Raw genomic sequence first — 6356 nt, 5'->3', positions numbered from 1 at the left:
AAATTACTTATTTACCATAATTATGGGGCCTTAATTTTTTATTTTTTATTTTTTTGAATTGGTGATCCAAGATTTCATTCCACAAAAAAACTTACTCTTCACTTACAATGTCATGAATAAACTTAGGAATAAAATCATCCCACATGTGATCCTCTTCTATAACTAAGGCCATTTTTACGAAATTATGCTTAGCTGCATTCACGTTTCTCCGTACATGGTGAGCCTCCCACTGCGGTATCTCTTGAAGGATAATTTTTGTGTCATTGTTGAGATGTCCATAAGCACTCTAGCACTTCCACTCCTTACGCAATGCTTGTATGATCTCTAAAGAGTCCCCTTCCAGTATAGTACGTGTGTAGCCGAACTGATTGCACACCTCAGCAAAAAGCCATGCGCCTATTGCCTCTGCAACAGAAGGATCGGCTGTGAGAGGTTTCATCGCACATTTTGCTACAAGCACTCGTCCTTCCTGATCGCGCACTAGGATACACACCCCCATCCTTTTCCCATTTTTGTCAATGGAAGCATACCAATTGATTTTGATCCAGCCAAGCAATGGCTTTTCCCACCGTGATTTTGAAGGTACCCCGATGTTGGTGCCACTCTTGCTTGAACATTGTTTAGAGGAGTTAAAGAGTTCCAATTGCTCTATTGCAATGCGATTGATGTTGGCAGGGGAGAGTAGATCTTCACAAAAGACAAATTTGTTCCGTCTGAACCAAATCTGTCTTGCAACAAAAGCGACTCTTTGAATTTCTTCTACAGTCAAGCGCCCCAAGAGCTTTTCAAATACCTTGATGAAGGCATCTTCGTCACTTGGGCATTTCTGGATTCCCTTCACATTGTCAATCAACACATCCTTTGTAGCTGGACACGTCCATATTGCATGTCCCACAGTTTCTGGTACACTTCCGCATATTGGGCACATAGAATTGTTGGAGATGCCTCTCTTGAACAGATTATCTTTTGTGGGCAAGATATCACCGCAAGCTTTCCAAATGAACATAGTCACCGCCCTTGTTGCTCTGATTTTCCATATCGCCTTCCACAATGAGACATCCTCAGGTTGTTTGGAGCTACTCCCTCTTTCCATCTCCATTATACCTTTTGCTAAGTGGTATGTACTCTTGACAAAGTATTCTCCATTTTTATTCCCCACCCAAACAAGTTGGTCAGTTTGTTTATTAGGACTAATGGCCATCCCACAAATCTTCGTTGCTTCCTCTTCCAAAAAAATTCCTTCAACGAGATTCCTATTCCACCAGTTTGTGTCCTCATCAAAAAGTGCACACACTTTAGCTTCTCGGTCAAGGCTCCAAACCGAAGTTTGGATTGAGTATCTCACAGGTGATTCCAACCACCTATCCCCCCAAATTTTTACTGTGCGATCATCCCCCACTTGCCATATCAATCCTTCTTGTAAAAGCTTTTTCGAGTTCCATATACTCCTCCATGCATAAGAGGGTCTCTTCCCTAGAGGTATTTCCAGCAAGGTGCATTGCGGATAGTATTTCTCTTAGTAGATACGTGCCACCAAAGAATTCAGGTATTGAATCAATCTCCAGCCTTGTTTTGCTAGTAGCACCAGGTTAAAACTTTCAAAATCTCGATACCCCAACCCACCTTTCTCCTTAGGCTTCCCCATCCTCTCCCAACTCATCCATGCAACCTTCAACTTGTTCTCTTTATTGCCCCACCAGAATCTGGACATCATGGAATTGAGATCTTGGCACATAGTTTTTGGCAACTAGAAAACATTCATGGTATAAGTCGGAATTGCTTGGATCTCAGCCTTCAACAAAATTTCTTTGTCAGCTTGAGAGAGAAATTTCTCCTTCCATCCATTAATCTGATCTCACACCTTGTCTTTTACTCATGCAAAGGCATTCACCTTGGAACGACCAATAACTGTCGACAAGCCTAGATACTTTTCATATCGCTGCGTAGAATCTACTCTAGCAACTGATAAAATGTAGTTCTTAGTATCCAGATGTGTGTTGTGACTAAAGAAAATTGAGGTCTTATTTTGTTCACTTTCTGACCGGTTGCTTTTTCATAGGCCTCAAGGATTGCCTGAATATGACTCCATTCAAATAAATTTGGCTTTACATAACAAAAGACTATCATCTGCAAAGAAAAGATAAGTGAGCCTAATACCCCCTCTAGTGATGGGTAGTCCCATGACTCTCCCCTTGTTCTCCGATTTGTTGATTAATGCAGTGAGCCCTTCAGCACATAGAAGAAAAAAAAAAATGGAGGTAGTGGATCGCCTTGCCTTAGACCTCGGCAGGGAATGATTGTGCCATTAGGGTGCCCATTGATAAGGACTAAGTATGTCACAATTCTAACACACACCATGGTCAGAGAGATCCACTTTTCTGCAAAGCCAATTTTCCTCATCACATCCTCTAACAACTTCCATTCCCCTCTGTTATAGGCTTTGCTCATGTCAAGCTTCATCGCCATGAACCCTTCCCTCCCTTTCATCCGCACATCCATGGTATGAAGAACCTCAAATGCTACTAGCACGTTATCAGTAATCAACCTGCCAGGTATGAATGCACTCTGCGTCTGGGATATGATTAGTGGCAACACCTTCTTCATGCGGTTGGCAGAGACTTTAACTATGTACTTATACAATACATTGCACAAACGAATGGGCCTATACTCAGTTATACATGATGGGTTCTTGACTTTCGGGATTAGAGCAATGTATGTATTGTTGACACCATTATCAAAGACTTCATTATCAAGAAAATTAAGGATAGCTTTGCATGCCTCATTGCGAACTGCCGGCCATGATTATTGGTAAAAACATGCCGCAAAGCCGTTAGGTCTCGGGAATTTAAGTGGATGCATTTGGGAAAGAGCTAGGTCAACATCCACCGCCTCGAACCTCCTCACCAATTGCTCATTCATACTTGCTGTCACTCTAGCTTCCAAATTTTCCAAGCTTTCCTCCACCCCAATAGTACCATTTGTCGTGAACAAAGTTTGGTAAAACTAAACAAAGTTTGGCCTTAAATTTAATTAAAGAATATGAATGGTAATTAAGGCTTTAATTTTTTTTTTTATGGAAATATTTTTATTAATATTCATTAACTAGGGCCTTATGCTCAATCTAATCCAACTAATGGTGGAGCGGGCCATGATTTAAACATTAAATTTGTCTTTCAAATGTGAAATGTATATAGTATTGATTTGTTCAATAAGAAAAGAACGAATTGTCAAGTTGGGTTGTATTTCTCAATAATTTTTGAATTAATCATCATTTAAATTTAATATGTATTATGTTGGTTTGAACCATTCATAATCACAAACATGCATATGATAACTTTGTATACAAAAACAAAAAATAAAAAAAGTCAGATACCTTAATTTATTTTAAAAAGTGGAGATAACAATTCTCCTTACCTTGCTTTTTTTTCTTTTTTTTTTGCCATAAAGTGTGAATATTTTATCTTAAAATTTGACCTTAAGATTTTTTTTTTACTCCGTTTGTTAAAATTATTTTTTATTATTTGTTTCCTCTTATTAAAATAAAATATTATCAAATTATTCAAATACAAAACAATTTTTATCTTTACATCACATCAAAACACTTTTTCAAATTAATTAAAAACAAAAATAATATTCAAAACATATTAACAAACAAAACATTTGTCAAAAAAAAAAAAATCAAAACAAAACAAGCATCATTAAGGCTTCAGTAATAATACTAATATCATCAATTATCATGTATTTTAAAAAATGGTTCTAGAGAGAGAAGCTAGGTTCTCTCTAGAATTCATCTCTCTTTTCTTCTAGACAATACTAAGAGTTTGTTTTGGATTGTGTTTGAGAAATAGAGCTTTTAAGCCAAAAAGAACTTTTGAGCAAAAACTTCATTTTTAAGCTTTTGCCAAAAGTGTTTTTTTGACTATTTTTAGGCTTTTTAAACATTTAAAAGCACTTTAATTTTTTTACTAAATAAGTACGTTTTTCTTTAAACTGGCTTTTTGAGTGTTAAAAGCATTTTTAGGTCCCTCAAACGCAATCTCAAACAAGCCCTAAGAAGAACTTTAAGAGGAGAGAAGTTCTACATCTAGATCTTCCCTACTCCCCTTACATGGTAGTAGTGCTTGGTGTCTTATCTGTAGGCTCCACTGGTTTCTGTTTCTGGTCGGTTGCTTTAGATCTTATTTGTAGATTTAGATCTAAATCTAAATCCAGATTTAGTCTCTTCAATTTTAGATCTAATTGTCTTCTTCGGCCAAGGCGTGTCTTCTGAATGGATGTCTACGATGTTGTACTCCTCCGCTGCTGCTTGTGAGGCTTTTGTGTTTTGTTTTTTTATTTTTTTGTTTGTCCTGGCATTCGAGTTGAGGATGGAATAGATCAGTGTGGGAGCTTAATTCTCACGGCCGGATTTTTAGTTATGGATTTGTTGTCCTGGCCTTCGGGTTGAGGATGAAGTAGATCGATGTGGGGGCTTATCTCTCACAACCGTATTTTTAGTTTATAGTTGTTTTATTTATTTATTTTTGTTTTGTATTTGAGTTACCCATGTCGTAGATCTAGTTTGCGCGAAACATATATGCTCCTTAAATGTAATTGTACATGGGTTGGTAGAAGTTTGAAGTGATTTTTATGATTTTGTAACATTTATAACTTTTTGCTATAATTTTTCAGAACTGTATACTTTATGTTGTAAGAGTGTTATGCTCATACAATTTCATCAATGGAAGTTTCATATTTTTTAAATAATAATAATAATACTAGTATCAGTAAGGGAAATGGTAGGTGCAATCTTGGTGTTCTTCTTGTATCTTTTTGGTCCTATGTAAATATTATTTAAAAAAAAAAAAATTGCTCTTACTTTTTTGGTTTTTATAAAATAATATACACTTACACTATGAAAACACCTAACATTTTTTAATAAGTAATATTAGAAATTAATATATTTGGTCTAAAGCATCAAACAAACATTCATTTTTTAAATTGCCAATAATTAGTGGTTTGGAAATAAAATAATAACACCGAAGGGTCAGAAATAAAATAATAACCGAAGGGTCAGAAATAAAATAATAACACCGAAGGGTCAGAAATAAAACAGCTTACGTCTCTTCTCCATGTATTTCCAAAAAAATTAAAGACAATCTAATCCCGGAAAATTCCAAGTGTTTTTCTTCCTCACGTATCCATGTCAGTCAACTCTTTCACTTCTTCAGCCAAAGCATCCCACTTGACAGAAACCGGAAAACACCGGTCATTGGCAAGTATAAAGTACTGTAACGGACCAGACGTAAACTGGCAATTGCCGGTTTTGCGGGCCAGAACGCGCGATTTTAGTCCTCGATGGGACAAAAACTCAGAGGAGATATGGTGTGGCCGTTTCAAGTAGGATCGTTACAAGATTGAGTCAATGCGATGAGATCATGCCGTTGTTTTCAAAATGTACGGTCAGAGGATAAGTGGTGCTGCGTATAACGGTAGGCCGTCGTACATGTGATGGGGAGTGATGTAGAGTTTCTTTGAGAGCAAGAATCTTGTACAGATTGGCTTATGTACACGTACATTGATTTGACCAATGTGTTACATGATGATCCTAGTGGTGAATTCAATATAACAGTATCATAATAATTTTTCAAGTTGCAAAACTAAGAAAATAAATAAATAATTGAACAAGAAAATGGACTAGTGTTTAATTTAAGTATCAATCAAGTTGTGCTAATGCTGACTTATTAAATGTTTGGAATTCAACTCGAGTTTGGTTAGACTAAATTATCTCCAGCACAAACCCTTAGCTTAATCTTGTGGAACTCCACATATAATTATGGTTTATTTCACATAACTAATCACACACCATTAAAGCAGATTTTTGGACCAACTGACTGGCAATGGGTTACTTACAAAATTAAAAAAACAGTCATCAGAAATCTGTCGATATTCGAGAGGATTAGGGATGCTCTGATGTTTAAGTCAATTAATTCTCTATAATAAAACATAGTATAAGACATGTGAAAGGAGAGAATAAACATAATCAATACTTTGAGGGTATACCACTTTTTTATGGGAGAGGCTCTCTTTATAAAATATGATAGCCTTCGGACCAACAAGGTGTTCTTTTGGAGTGTGATTTACCATGCAGATCCATTAGTGGCCATGTGGGCGTATAGTTTTCATGTGGAGAAGATTTCACAAGTGATTTGATTTATTTTTCTTTGATGACCGGAGTATCTATTATGTAAAAGCTGATTGAGTGGAGCCCCCGTTATCTACATCCCCAACATATACTTTTTACTTTGATGAATGATTCACATTAATATTTTTCTCATATTTTTCACATTTCTTCCTACAAATTTAATATATCAACC

The sequence above is a fragment of the Corylus avellana genome, chromosome ca9 (genome assembly GCF_901000735.1).
Source record: "Corylus avellana chromosome ca9, CavTom2PMs-1.0".
Lineage (NCBI taxonomy): Eukaryota > Viridiplantae > Streptophyta > Magnoliopsida > Fagales > Betulaceae > Corylus > Corylus avellana.
This window is presented reverse-complemented; position numbering follows the sequence as displayed.